This window comes from Tupaia chinensis, unplaced genomic scaffold (assembly GCF_000334495.1).
Source record: "Tupaia chinensis unplaced genomic scaffold, TupChi_1.0 Scaffold144952_1, whole genome shotgun sequence".
Classification (NCBI taxonomy): Eukaryota; Metazoa; Chordata; class Mammalia; order Scandentia; family Tupaiidae; genus Tupaia; species Tupaia belangeri.
In genome coordinates this window covers 4,905,980-4,922,134 of record NW_006204812.1, presented here as the reverse complement: position 1 = coordinate 4,922,134, position 16,155 = coordinate 4,905,980, and the positions used below count along the sequence as shown (strand labels likewise).

The 16,155-nt window shown below is 43.8% G+C and overlaps 1 pseudogene; it reads left to right on the top strand.

The window, feature by feature from the left end:
- Positions 1 to 435: 435 nt before the first annotated feature.
- LOC114005934 (uncharacterized) lies at positions 436 to 528 on the top strand (annotated as a pseudogene).
- The last annotated feature ends 15,627 nt before the right edge of the window (positions 529 to 16,155 follow it).

The following is a 16,155-nucleotide window of genomic DNA, read 5'->3' as shown; positions in this document are numbered from 1 at the left end:
AGTTCCTTTTATAAGGTTAACTTAATTTTATGACAAAACTTGACAGAGACAATACTCAAAAATATATACATGTAATGTTAGATTCTGCATATGTCATATTCACACATGCAAACACATGTCAATCTTAATTATGAGTATTGATGCAAAAATCCTATAAGAAAATCTAATAAACCAAATGCAGAAGGTATTAAAAGAATTATTCAATATGATTAACACCGTTTTTATCTCTGGACTGCAACAACAACTTAAGAAGTGGAAGCACACAATAGTTCATACCAATATGTCACAGAAAATTCTCAGGGTAGATTTTTTTTTTAATGTAATATTCTTGCAAATTAAAAAAGAAAAAAAACTAGAAGACAGGAATTTATGCCTGCAATCAACATATATGATATGATGAACCTATCCATAGGTACATATCTATTAAAATAAGAAACACAGCCAGTGTATAAAATTGGAATAATACAGAGATTAGCACAACCCCTGCACGAGGATGACATGCAAATTTGTGAAGGGTTCCACATGTTTATAGAAACAGAGAGAGTAATGATTACCAGACACTGGAAAGGAAGTTGGGGTGGGCAGAGAGACGTTAAAAATCAACAGAAACAAAATTGCAGACAGATAAGGGAAATAATTTCTAATGTCATAAACATAATCAGAACATAGTGAACAACAACCTACCACAAATCTCAGGATTATAAAAGGAAGATATGGAATGTTCTCAACACAAAGTAATTGACAAGTGTTTGCGATGATGGGTATACTAATTACCCTGACTTAATCATTCAACATTGGAAGCTGTGTGAAAAAAAATCACATTCTACCCCACATATATGTATAATTATGTATCAATTTAAAAAATGAAACACGAAAAAAGTTAGGCTTCATTCACTATCATGATTATGCATTTTCTATTTCTAGAAATATGATATTTCTATTCAGAAGAATCATACTATTTTTTTTTTTGGAGAGGTCTTCACTATAGGGCACGTGCGCTCACCAGAAAGACAGAGAGAGACAGAGAGACAGAAAGGAAGAAATCACCCCCCAGGGGGGATGGTCACACCGCAATCCCTTCTCCTCCATTCTCCTCTCGGGATCTTGGGCACGCACGCACACGCGCCCGGCGTGAGTTTTAAGCCACCACATCCGGGACATGAACCGCGGTCAACTACGTGGGAGTCCAGTGACATAGCCATTACGCTAACTGCTGGTTCCCAAGAATCATACTTTTTAAAAAACAAGAAACCAAAATATTTTTTCAGAAAATACCATTTTCTATATTTAAAAAAACTAAGCGAAAAATTGCTATAACTAATAAGAATTTAGTAAGGTGAGTAATTAATTATACATTAAAAATCCATAAATCTAGGGACCAGCACTTTGTGTAATGGCTACGTCACTGGACTCCCATGTAGTAGACTGCGGTTTGAGTCCTGGGCCTGGTGGCTTAAACTCACACCGGACGCGTGTGCATGCATGCCCAGAATCCTGAGAGGAGAATGGAGGAGAAGAGATTGTGGCATAGCCATCCCCCCCGAGGGTGATTTCTTGCTTTCTGTCTCTCTGTCTCTCTCTGTCTTTCTGGCGAGCACATGCGCCCTATAGCAAAAACCTCTCCAAAAAAAGAAAAAAAATACGTAAATCTATAGATTATCCATATGCCAAAAATAACTAGAGAATACAATGGGGAAAAGATTCTATTTAAATTAGCAGTAATATGATAATAATATCAACCTAATTATAATCTTAATTTAGAAAACATGTAAGTTCTATTTAAAAATTCTTAAAAACCTTTCTATGAAGCATAAAGGCAGACTGGAAGAAATGCCATGTTCCTAGTGAGAAAATTCATTTTTTTCTACTTATTTTCAAGATTTTTTTTAGAGGAGAGCTATATACAGCATAGGGGGAAGGGCAAGACTGGCAAAACATGCCCTGACAGGTATTGTGCATCCCACGATGGAAGCATTTGGGAACACGAGGTCACACGGTCCCCACACAGGCCCCCACCCAGTCTACATGTAAAGATCTAATGTCCCAGAGAGGGAAATTCACAAACCTTAGAAACACGATAGAACATGAAAGTAAAAATACTTGAAATCAGGTTTTGAAACTGTGAAACACAAGTTCTTTTTGTGCAGTAACTATTCAGAATCCATTTATCACTCACTAAGGAAGAAAATTAACCAATAAGACTACAAGTGCCACCTCATGGAGGGAGCAACCAATACAGTGTCCAAGTCATCTTCATCATAACCCTTCCCCCAAGTAAACCCTGTAGTGTCTGACATGTTGGTCACCTGACGAAAGCAGTTCGGAGCCACAGTGAGAGTTGTGAGATGAGTCCTTCAAACAGAACACACAGCTCCGAATACAAGGAGATAGTTTATGAATTCATTTTTTGGTAAGGTGACATCATACCTCAGTGAGTAGAGGGAGGATCAATTCACTATGGCTAGAACCAGAGGTTTACTTTTAAGATGGAGAACACATTCTTAATTCCGTTTTACTTAAAAATAATTCCAGACGAACAAAATTGCATCTTGAATTAAGTGTGAAGAACTGATTTGAGGCACCAGCAATTAGCATAATGGCTATGTCGCTGGACTCCCACGTAGTCGACGGCGGTTCGCATCCCGGACCCAGTGGCTTAAAACTCACGCAGGGCGCATGTGCGTGTGTGCCCAAGATCCCGAGAGGAGAATGGAGGAGAAGGGATTGCGGCGTGACCATCCCCCCGGGGGGTGATTTCTCGCTTTCTGTCTCTCTGTCTCTGTCTGTCCGTCTGGCGAGCACACGTGCCCTATAGCAAAAACCTCTAAAAAAATTTATTTGAATATAGAAAAATAGCAGAAATCCCACAAACTGCATGAGGATGAAGATTTCTTGTCTGTCTAGTGCCATGTCTCCAGCATCTGGAATAGCACCTACTGCATAGTAAGTACTCAATAAATTTACTGAAAGAATGAATGAATCAATAAAGAAATATCTTTTTTATTATAAATTTCCGAAATGTCCTTCGTCACATTCCCACCATGTGTTTTTAGTTACTATAATTGTTTTTAAATATTTATTTAATTGTAATTATGATTATTGTTATTATTATTATTTAGCTTGCTATAGGGCACATGCGCTCACCCTAGAGAGACAGAGAGAAAATGAGAAAGCAAGCTGTCAGGTCCAAGACTCAAGCCACAGTGGGCCATTTAAGAGTCCAGCCTCTATATTTTTGTTTTTTTAATTTCCTTACTTACTAAAGAAAATAACTGTTTATTTATTGCAAATCATTTCAAATTTTGGTTTGTGTGTGTATTTGAGTTATTTACACATAAAAAAAGGTATTTCTATAAGATCAGCCAATTCAGTCAATTTTTTTTTGAAATGATGTTAAAGATTTATTCAAAAATGTCAACATTATAATACAGAAATTACTTTTAAAATTAAAATAAAATTAGAATAAAACTTTCATCAACTTAAAAACATGTGAATCAGCACCTACTTTTTAAAAATTGTTTTAAAACACACAAGCAGGGACCAGCAGTTGGTGTAATGGCTATGTTGCTGGACTCCAATGTAGCTGACCACGGTTCAAGTCCCAGACCCAATGGCTTAAACTCACGCTGGGCATGTGTGCATGCATGTCCAAGATCCTGAGAAGAGAATAGAGGAAAAGGAATTGCAGAGTGGCCGTCCCCCCTGAGGGGGGGGCGGGTGATTTCTCACTTTCTGTCTCTCTGTCTTTCTGGCAAGCACATGCATCCTATAGCAAAAAACTCTCAAAACACACACACACACACATAAGCAAAAAAGATGTGAAGATAACCTCTCTAGGGCAGAGATTCTGTGGCTCTGATGGTATTTAAGAATCACCTAGGAAACTTGTAAAAGCTGCAAATTTTAAGGCTCATCCCTACTCTGTAGATCTGGAAAATGTGTGGTTTTGTTGTTGTTATTGTTTTGTTTTGTTTTTGTTTTTTTATTTTATAATTTTTTACAACCTACTCTCTCCCCTACTTCCAGAACAATTCTATAAGGCTAAGTTCTATCTGCCTCACTCATGTTGAAAAGTTAATCAGTGATTAGCCATTTTCCCAAAGAGGGGAAAAAACTCCAAAAACCTTGTGATCTGGCCCATACTTCTATCTCCAGCAAACCTCTTACCACACCCTTCTTCATGTTCTACTCAAATCATGTTCTACTTAGCATTCAAAAATTCTGCTTTTCTCTATCAAATCAGATCTGCCTCTTACTGACAGCCCTGGGATAGGTAAAGTCTTATGAAGGTGTCATATATATGTTATTCTTTTGTTTGTTCATTTGTTTTATTTATTATTTTATTTATTTATTTACATTTAATCATTGTACATCTTTACAGAATATGATATGGGTTGCCAAAGCATAAATGCAGTGTTATGTCCAGCAACTCAAAGTTATTACCATACATAATAACTTTTCATTCTGTTTCTGTTAAATACGTTTTTTTCCAGAGCCTCTCCTTCCCACCACCAACTGTCGGTCCCTTCTATGCAGTCTTTGGTATCCACACTTGCTATCTCTGCTATTACATCTTTCGATCTTTCAGTTTCTGCCATAAAGAGCAGCTACTCAGTATATGAGTGGGGACATACGATGTCTGTCTTCATACTCTGACTTGCTTCATGTAGCATTAAATCTTCTATATTCATCCACTCTGTATCAAATGACAGAATCTCATTGTTTGTTTGTTTGTTTGTTTTTTCTTTTTGGAGAGGTTTTTTCGCTATAGGGCGCGTGCGCTCGCCAGACAGACAGAGAGAGACATAGAGACAGAAAGTGAGAAATCACCCCCCAGGGGGGATGGCCACACCACAATCCCTTCTCCTCCATTCTCCTCTCGGGATCTTGGGCACGCACGCACACGCGCCCGGCGTGAGTTTTAAGCCACCGGGTCCAGGATGTGAACCGGGGTCGACTACGTGGGAGTCCACGACATAGTCATTACGCTAACTGCTGGTTCCCTCATTGTTTTTTTATATCCAAATGATATTCCATAGTGTATATGTGCCACATTCTTTCAAATCAGTCATCCATTCTTTGGCAGTTAGTTTGATTCCATGTCTTAGCAATTGTGGATAATGCTACAGTAAACATGAATATGCAAGTGTCATTCTGACTGTTTTCCTACCTTTAGGATTAAATACCAACGAGTGTATGTGAGTTCTAATTGTAGGCTTTTGAGGAACCTCTGTATTGTTCTCCACAGTGGCTATAGAAATTTACATTCCCACTAACAGTGTAGGAGTGTTACCCTTTCACCACAGCCTCACCAGTAGCTGTCATTCTTTATTTTTTTGCTCATAACCATTCTACCTGCTGATAAATGGTATCTCATTATAGTTTTGACTTGCTTTTCATTTATGATAAGAGATGCTGAATTACTTATGGCTTTTTTATTAATTTATTTATTTTTTCACATGTTTTTTGTCCATTCATATATCTTCCTTGAAAAGTTGTTTGTTCATCTTGTTTGCCCACTTTTTAATTGGATCATTTCTGGTTTTTTGTGGATAAGCTGCTTGAATTTCATTTGTATCCTATTTTTTATAAGAAAATTAGGGTTTAGAATGGTTAAACAACTTTCCTAGGGTCACACAGCTTTTAAGTGGCAGAACAGGGATTTAAACCTAGGTCTTTCCAACTCTAACAGGTATGACCCTTCTACTACCTAAGATGACTAACCATCCCACTTGGCCCAGAACTGTCTCAGTTTTAACACTGAAAGTTCCATGTCCCAGGACACGTCTCAGTGTCCAGCAAACCTGGTTAATTGGCTATCCTTTGCTGCTGCCACCTTTTCCTGTTAATACCAGCATATCTTTAACATATAATCTCTTTCTCTGCCTCCTCCAGGAACCCTCCCAAGACTACCATACTCTGGAGTAGTATATTTCTTCTGTTCTGCCACATTCTTAGGCCTAACTCCATCCTAACAAAGTAACCTTATTTCAAAATGCCCTGCTTACTTATTCATATCTCTTGCTAGATGATGAACTTCTCCATGTTGGAACTAAAACCTTTATTTCTATGGCTCCAGGGCTTGAAGAGGAGTAAAAGCTTAATTAATGTTTGCTCATTGACTGGGAAAATCTGATAAGGGCTGCTCTGTGGGTAACCTGGAAGCCATGATCTCCCAGAAATACTTTTTCAATAAAAAGCGTCAGCAGTGGATCATTTAGGGAGTCTTACAGTTGGCAACCATGACCCAAATGGTTGCTCTACTTGGAAGTCAGAGCCCTCATAAGGTCTATACATAAAATATGATCCAAACCCCTCTACTCTTGGTTCTCAAGCCCACTGACATCACTAATGCTCTCCTTACAATTGCTGGGAATGTTAACTGTGGGGTCCATTTACAAAGCTGTTCTAGAGAAAAGGAAGGAGATATGCAGAATTCATCACTTTCCAAATGTTTTTTGCTATGAAGCCTTGAAATAATGAGTTTGCACTCAGCAACCGCAGGAGGCAACTTTATCTCCATCCCATACCTACAAAAACCTGTTCCACTCTAACACACCTCTGCAAAAAGGGAAGAGCCCCCTGATAGTCTGCAGAGAACAAGAATTAAGCTCAGCTGCACTGCCCCAGTGACCAGGTAACATGACCCTTAAGAAGAGACAAAAGAAGAGCAAACTCCATTGTTGGAAGGGAGAAAGAGTTCAGATCCTAGCTGGTTCTGATTTATCCAAACATGTCCCACTGCTCTGACAAACAATAGTTGGAATCAAAACCATCTGACACGTGTCAAAACACCAGCATCACTACCTACCGGCAACACGTGAGGGACTGATATTTGATCCAGCCACCGTCTACCCACCCTGCCTTTGCCCCCTGATGAAAGCAGTATGTTCTAAGCCCTTTCCCACTCCCCTACAGTGACATTCTGATGGGTTTGGAGACGCATTAGCAAATAATTAATTTTAGCTGTAGGGAGAAAGAAAAAGAGTCAGAAATGAGAAGAGAAGAGGTAATGGAAAAAGAGGAAACTGATACCCAAAAAGACTCAAGAATGAGGCCTGCAGCTTGGTGGGCTAACCAGACATTCATGTCCGTAGTGATCAACGGGGAAATCATTCTGTCTCTCAACACACATAGCACTTAAGAGTTCACAGAGCACTCACAAGCATTCATTAGCTTGTGTTGCATTCTGTAGTCAACTTTTGGAGTAGAAAGGGCAGTGATGGTCACTCTCATGCTGTAGATGGCAAATCCAGGGTACAAAAAGGTTAAGCAACTTACAAAGTCCAGCACTGATAAAATGCTTACACTTAAATCCAATTCTTTCTCCAGAGTCTACTTCTTAACAAACCCTCTTGCAGCCCTTCTGTGTGTTAGGCATTGTTCTAAAATCCTCTCATTGACTTCCTCTCATGGCCCTGGGCTCCCTCCCTCATTGCTCCACCTCTGTGTCCTACAGCTCCTACACTGCCATATGTCCTGGAGATGTCTTTGAGACAAGTGAACTTAATTTACTGCAGAGCCCAGTAGGAAATCAGACCAAAATCAGAGGGAGACTTCGAATGTCCTAATTGGGCTTCTGGAGTTCATTACACCAACTTGAGTGAATACTATACACCTGCTGTGCACCAAACCTAGAACTGAGGCTCAGACTCCACTCCAAACCCCAGACATTGGCCAGTTCAAGTCCATGTACCTCTGAGTCCCAGCAAACCAGGGGGCTGGGCTGAGACTTCCCAGAAGAAAGTATGGGAAAGTTCCAGCAGCAGGGAGAGCTTCAGGGGAAGGGAGCAATTCTGAGGTCAAAAATAAGTAGGGTCATGGGACCAGCAGTTAGTGTAATGGTTATGTTGCTGGACTCCCATGTAGTCGACCACGGTTAGCGTCCCGGACCCGGTGGCTTAAAACTCACACCAGGCATGTGTGCGTGCATGCCCAAGATCCTGAGAGGAGAATGGAGGAGAAGGGACTGTGGTGTGGCCATCCCCCTGGGGGGTGATTTCTCACTTTCTGTCTCTCTGTCTCTCTCTGTCTGGTGAGCACACATACCCTATAGCAAAAACTGCTCCAAAAAAAATAAATAAATAAGTAGGGTCAGAGGACTATAGCCAGTGCTTTAGGTGGAAAAAAATATAGATACCCACTAGCCAAGGTGGTAGATAATTATGATTGCATTTTTTGTTCATACCACAAGATGCGAATATCTATTCAGCGAAACAATAGCCTCTCCCCAATTGGGAAGAATCTGTTCTCACTGAATCTGACATGTTTATAACACTTTTAAAATACATGATAACTTTTTGACTTTTTTAAGAAAATGTGAAGTGGTTGAGTCTATGGATAAGATGTGGGCTGTTTCATGAAGGCAGAGTGAAGAAACTTCTACACCACTTAAATGGGACCAGACCCCTCTTATGGCCAGACACTGCCGATCCCTTTGCCCCCTTTTAAGGCTTCCTTCACAAAGCCAACGCACTAAGCCAGGCAAAACCAGAGCCTGCACCAGCCTAGAAGAAGCCAATCCACAGCAGCTGCAGGGTCCTATGTCATGTGGTGGAAAAACCACCCTCCGACGTGGCCTTGGGGTTCAATTCACCATGGAAACAGCAGCAAGCAAGCCTGTGTTCTCCCCAACTTCCTTGTTTCAAAGATATACAAGTCCACCTTCATCCAGAGAAGTGCTCTGCCCAAGCCTAAGGGTTTGGTCATTTCTAGGTTCTAGAAACTCCCAGGCTTCATTTCCTTCCCAGGGCGCCCTGAAAGCTGCGTCCCTCAGGAGGGGAGGGATGACACCTTTGCTGCGGACACTCAGACTGCCTTTTCCCGGAGTCTGAAGAATATTCTGTTCTTTGGGCTCTGATCTAATCCTTTTCCCATTTCTCTAGCTGTTGGGGGTGGTGTAATGATTTCTTCCTCCCCCCAGCAGCCAGGACCTAAGGAAATAATGGATCGAGTTTCTTTCCAAGCTCTCCAGATTTAGAGAGTCCAGTGTTTAAAACAAATAACACCCTTATGCAGAGAAAGTACTCACTTGCAAGTTCACAAACTCCCATTTCCACAAGCGGGCATTTTCATGGCTTGTAGATGATGCACAGGCGTGTAATGATTTCTTCCTCCCCCCAGCAGCCAGGACCTAAGGAAATAATGGATCGAGTTTCTTTCCAAGCTCTCCAGATTTAGAGAGTCCAGTGTTTAAAACAAATAACACCCTTATGCAGAGAAAGTACTCACTTGCAAGTTCACAAACTCCCATTTCCACAAGCGGGCATTTTCATGGCTTGTAGATGATGCACAGGCTTATAAAAGGACTCTTAGAGTCCTCAACTTGGCTGCCACTGTCAAGGAAGGGTAGAAGGTGAGTTTTGTGGGTCCCAAAGGCTGCTCTGGATTGCTTTTGTGAAGATTTCTGGAGACTGGGGAATGGTTTCCTGGAAATGGAAGGCTATGCCACATGGGGAGAAGGCGGCAAGAGGCAGAGGATGATTATCTGGGGTCTGGGCAGACTCTGACGCTGAAGGAAGAGGAGGGGAAGGTTGGTATCTGTGCAGCAGGAGCCTCTTACACACTTCCTGCCAGAACATTGCTTTATGATGTGCTTTGGAGGGTACTAGAGAGGCTCCTGCAAGAATTCCACCAGGCCCACTTACTGCAGCAATGGAGAACTCTCCAAAGAGGACAGTGGCTTCCACACTGCCTGGAAAGACAAGCACTGCAACCCACTCTTCCCAAAGACAATAAGTGGCTTGTGAAGGTGCATTTCACAATTAGAAAAAGAAAACTCCTTGACACAAAAGAAAATCCAGAAGAACAGAGGATGGGGATTACTCTTTACCCATGGGCTGCCTGCCAAGTAAGACCAGCTAGGTAAGGTAATCTCGGGGCGGGGGACTTGAGTGGCTAAAAAGCAGGGAGCAGAGGGAGTCTTTGAGGCTCACTGGCCCAGAAATAGTCTCAAGTGTTTTGTAGGCAATGCATAGAATCAGTCTAATTGGCTCTTATAGAGAGAAGATAGAATTTGAAGGACTTCTCAGAGACTCAAATGCCTCTTGTCCTTGCCCCAACCACCACTTCTACATGCAATATGGCCCTACTAGAAGCACAGTTCTTTGAGGTATAACAAATCCGGATTGAAGCTCAATCACACTACCCCAAGTTGGCACCCAGTGACATTATTTCCAAATTTCCAGCCTTGAGAACCTTGGAATTAACATAAAAGCCTCTGGGACCAGCAGTTGGCGTAATGGCTATGTCACTGGACTCCCATGTAGTCGACCACGGTTCGAGTCCCAGACCCAGTGGCTTAAACTCACACTGGATGTATGTGCACATGTGCCCAAGATCCTGAGAGGAGAATGGAGGAGAAGGGGTCGCGGCGTGGTCATCCCCCCTGGGGGGTGATTTATCACTTTCTGTCTCTATGTCTCTCTGTCTTTCTGGCAAGCACACACACCCTATAACAAAAAACTCTCAAAAAAAAAAAAAGATAAAAGCCATGGATGATACCATTATGCATTATGTGTTCCTATCATTTATTTAGCAAATAATTTCTCTTTGGTTTCTAAGTGACTTAAAGGCTCTATGAGAGCTTGACAGAGGCAGTGGCCTCTCTGAAAAAGCACAGAGAGAACAAACTGGACTCCAGGCCAGGGTAACTTCTGCTCTCCTCCTTTCCACTGACTCTGCTTTTCTGCAGATGGGATCAATGAAGATGAGGTTATTAGAGCGAACCCCTGGTCCAACATGACTGGTATTCTTGTAGGAAGGAGGAATTTGGCCACAGAGACACATGCATGGAGAGAAGGCCACATGAGGATGAAGGCAGAGCAGGGTGGTAAGCAGAAGCCAAGGACTCCAAGCTTAGCAACTCACCATATTTTCTTCCCCTACTCTGTCTTTCTGGGTGATTTCAAATAGGCCCCTGGAGCTTTAGAAACCACACATAGGCCAACATACATGAAGGGACTTCACAAAGTTTGTAGAAAAATCCAATTAACATATAAGTTTATTTTGGTGCCTGCTGCCCCATTGCTGATCACTGAAGTAAGGTGCAAAGGATGGCAGGGAGCAGTGTGTCAGCAGCAGCTCGGAGCTGGACACAGCAAGTGCCCACTCCCTGGCAAGTCCCAAAGCCGCTTCTCCAACAAGAGACAAACTGCTGGAGTGGGGCCCTCGGTGCCAGGTTCTCCTTCACACTCTCTGGTCCCCTGACTCCTAACTCCAGTTTCCAGCTCCATACAAGCCCCTGACCTAGAGGACCAGCACAAGGACCAGCACATTCGCTAAGGAGCAGCAGGAAGGATGAGAAGGACAGACATCACACCGAGAACAAGGCTCAGTAAGGTGGAGGCAGGCGTCAGCTAGTCCAGCATGCTGCCCCAGCCCACCGTCTCGTCATCCTTGCTCCAGCCAAGCCTCTGGTGCTGCCGCATCCACACACAACACCAAGCCGAGCTCTCCTGGCAGGGAAACTCTCCCAGCTACATGTTCTCCAGCAATTACCACTCACCTGACTTCTCCATAAGAGGCCGCCACATGCTCTAGTGGGCAGGAAGCATCTTACCCGGAAAACGCAGAGAGATTCTGGGGCCCACTGGGGGTCTGCTTGGAATCTGTTCAAGAGGAAATCTTGGCACCTGAGTCTCTACCGGGCACACTTGGGATGCACGAATCAGGGCCAGATGTGTGAAATTATCCTTGAAATGTGAGCAAGATTACATTCTGGGCCAGGAGGGAGGGCATAGGCACTCAGGGGTGAAAATGCCTGGGTGGTGGTGCTGGAGCTTAGCCTGGGAGAAACCATCTGAACGTGGCGACAGAGCTCCCAGCTGTGCCAGGTTTGGAGCATTATCCTGGGGCTTTCGGCTGGAGAGACAGAGGTGCTGATTACTGGGGAAGCCAGAACCTGAGACAGGGATTGGGTCATCTCAGGATCTCTGCCCCCAGGTCTGAGCTGTACCCCATGCTCAGCCGACAGTAAGCTTTGAACCTTAAAACCTGATAGAACTTTCCAAATTGCCTCCAAGGATATCATTTCAGGCTAATACCATGTCCAAACTAAGCCTTTTCACCACTAATGAACTTGGAGTTAATTGTAGGCAGTTCTGTGCAAAGGGAGGGGTACATGACAGGTCTCTGAATGGTAAGAAGAAAATCTGATGTAGACCCATGAGAACGGACCTGGGCCTGAAACATGACAATCCAGGTAAGCCAGTTAGGAGCAGGTGACCCAAAGGTCAAACATCCAGGTGCCCAGCCAGAAGGTGGACAAGCACTCAGAAACAGAGAATGGCACAGGACAGGTGGAACAAAAGCTATCAGCTGCAAGGAAGACTCTGGGTTCTGAGCCAGAGCCAGCTGAGCAAGCTGCCCTTCCTCTGGAACCTAGTCCTTCGCTTTGCCTCCTCCCAAGGCATTTGGGTCGCTAGTTCACTCACGTTTCTGCAGACAGAGCCTTGAGCATCTGTGCACATGTGTGTGTGTATGTGTATGGGAGGTTTTCCTGGGAGTACCAAACACAAGCAGAGTCAGTATTCAGGAAGAGGGTATTGAGCGAATAAGCACGTGAAGCTGAAGATGACCATAACATCAGAGTTGGGTCCTGAAATACATCAAGCAAGAATACATGTTCTTCAAGGTCTTCACTTCCCCCTTCTCCATCCCAGTGAGGGATCACAGGACTCACAGGGCCCCTATAGCCTCCAGCTCTGCACAGTTCTCCTCTGACCAAGCAGACAATGGACAGCTACCTCAGGCACTGATTTCCTGACATGAAAGTAGGCCACAAGAGCATGTCCTGATACGTAGCCTTCCTCATCGATCTCATCCTTTCTTGTAGCTTTAAATGCTCTCTGAGAGTTGATCACTTTCAAGCAGCTGGCACTTAGCATGCCCTCACTCAAATTCAGACCCTATACCCAGCTCTGCCTCCATCTGGATGTCTAACAGGCATCTCAGCATGCCCCAAACCAAGCTCCTGACATCTGCAGAACTTGTGTTACTTAACCTTCCCCTTCTCAGTAGACAGCAACTCTATGTGCTAGTTTCCAAGCCCTGACAGTTAATTCGATGTGGCTGGGCCACCCTGTCCAGATATTTGGTCAAACATTAGACTGGAAGTTTCTGTGAGGACATGCTTTGGGTAAGATTACATTTAAATCTTTGAGTGAGGACTTTGAGGAAAATAGATTGCCCTTCGTCATGTAGGTGGGCCTCATCCAATCAGTTGAAGACCTTAACAAAAGAAAATACTGCCCTTACCCCAAACAAGGAATTTTGCCAAAAGACTGCCTTTCCTGGGTCTCTCACCTGATGGCCTACCCTGCAAATTTGGGACTTGTCAGCCTCCACAATTATGCAAAACAATTCCTTAAAATAAATCTCTCTCTCTTGCAAGGTAATTAATAGGCAGAGAGGTAGATAAATAAAAGTAGATAGACAATACATAGATGGATAGATAGATGATAGAGAGAGAGAGAGAGAGATGACAGATGGATAGACTGACAGCACACACACACACACACACACACACACACAATCTATTGGTTCTGCTTCTCTGGAGAACCTTGACTAATAAACAAGCCAGAAGTCCTGCAATCATCCATGAGTCATCACTTTCCCACATCCCACATCTAATCTAGCAGCAAAATGTATCATTCCAGCCTTCACACGATACGTATGCAGAATGTGATGACTTCGCTCCTCCTCCACCACTAGCCACCCTACTGGGCCACCATCCTCTCTAACCTGGATTACAACAAGGGCCGATTCCCTGCTCCCACTGAAGTGGTTCTTTAAGAACCTCAGGCAGATCAAATCTAAGTGTGTCTCTTCTCTCAGGAGCCTCCAATGGCGCCCCTCCTTTACTCACTCAAAGCTAACATACTACCAAGTCCTGTTTAATCTGTACCCCTGCACACCTCATCCCACAACCTCTCTGAATACACCTCTTGCTCATTCTTCTCTAGGTACATCTACTTCTTTGCCATTCCTTGAACACACCAGGCACATCCTGGCCAGGGCCTTTGTATCTGCTCTTCTCTCTTTCTGGAATACTCTTTTCTCAGAGACCTCCCTGGCTTCCTCCTTCCCTTCTTTTGGGTCTTTATGCAAATGTCAACTTCTCAGGAGGCTGTTTTTGGCCATCTTATCTAAACCGAACACCACACACACACCCCACACCCTCCCTTGCACCTTGTTTTACTTTTCAGCACATCCCTTATCAACACTGAGCAGACTGCACCTTTTGCTTACATACCCTGTTTATTCCCCTCACTAAAATGCAGACCCTGTGGAGAACAGGAAGCTTTGTCATTTGCTTACTAGCAATTAATTTCTCTTAGTCTATTCGGGTTACTGTAACAGAAATACCATAGACTGGATGGCTTATTAACAAAAGACACTTGTTTCTTATGATTCTGGAAGTTGGAAGCTCAAGACCAAGGCACCAGTGGATTTGCTGTCTGGTGAGGGCCTGCTTCCTAGACAGCTGTCTCCCTGCTCTAACCTCACATGGTGGGAGGGGTGGAGGTTCTGTTGGGGCCACCATTCTGAGGGTACTAATTACGTTTGTGAGGGCTCCACCCTTATGACCTATTCCTTCCCAAAAGTCCCACCTCCTAATAACAGAACCTTAAGGGTGGGGATTCCAATATACGAACTTGAGAGAGGAGACACAAACATTCCGATCACAGCAGCCTTTAGTAAACATGTGTTTAACAAAGGACTAGGTGAACAAATGAACAAGTTACATCCAGCATGTATGAGATGGGACTCTCCCCTCTGCTCCTCAGATCAACAGCAGTCTCCAACCTGTGCGGCCCACACCCACCTTCCTCCAGATGTGGAGACAGGAAGAGCTCTGGGCTGAAGTGAGCCTTCCTTCCTCAGGCTGATGCTTGGCTAGGTGCCTGATCCAAGTTCTGAGTGTCACACGCACGGGCAATTAAAGTCTTGGAAAAAAAACTCTTCACCAGGCCTCCTTCCTAATCTTGGGGACATTCTGAACGCTCGACTAGAAATGTTGAACATTGAAGGCCCTGATTGGGGTTTTAAAAACAAAGCAATGATGACAATATGTGACCTCCATGGCCCTCCCCCACTAAGCTTTGCATGAGCTGCCTTTAACTCCCCCAAGCCTCAAGAGAGCAGGTCCCCCTCGACATGCACTCTGCTCTGTGGGGGAGACAGAAGTCACCATTTTCCTAAAGCTCAGGGGAATGTTTGGTTTTAAGTCATCTTATTCTTCGAGGCAGGAGGCACGAGGACACCTCAAAGCTGAAGAAAAGATTCAGGATGTGATAGAGACATAGAGACAGAGCAGAGTTTTAATAAATGTTGAACCAAAGTCCAAACTGTTCCATTTTATTCAGTGCTGATAATTAACTTTTTCTGTGCCTTCCCTGTTGCCATAATAACCTCTCAACAAACAAGAGATCAAAAGGAACCAATGGACTCAGGCCCTGGGGTTGAACCTTCAGGCCCATGATAGCTGGCTCATCTGCCCATCCAGGCTCTTCCTCACCCTGGTGCCTGGTGCCTGGTGCTGCCCTAAATGAAGAACTCAGGCAGTGCTTCCTACCTCTGTACCCTTCTGTGGCCCTCTCAGCTTATAGTGAAGCAGCTGTGGTCAACACAGGAACCGAAACTCAAGCTGCCCTGGGTTTCTTCTGCATCCAGCTCTATCCCAAAACTGAGAGTGCCCAACATTAGACCAAGCTGGCCTGGCCAGCATCAGGACACATTTGATAAATGAGCCATAACAGTACTTAATGTGCTCCTTGAATTTGCCAGGTGTTTGACATGTATTATCCTGTTTAATCATCACAGCGACCCTATAGATAGTATCATTATTCTCCTTTCACATATGTGGAAACAAAAGCCCAGAGAGGCCAAGTAAGAGCCCAAGTAATAGCCCAATAGCTCATGAGTAGGGCTGGGATTTAAACACAAACTATCCAAATCTAGAACCTAAGCATATAAACACCATTCATTGTGTAACCTGTGGCTGGAGGGAGGAGTTGGCTGGCTCACCAATGGCCAAAGACATTAGCTTCCTACACAGATGTGTCCTGCTGAGAGGCTTTCTGGGCTCCAGCCACACGGGCCTCCTGGTTTTCAACACTCTCAGGCCTGTGCACCACATCCCCTCTAACTGGC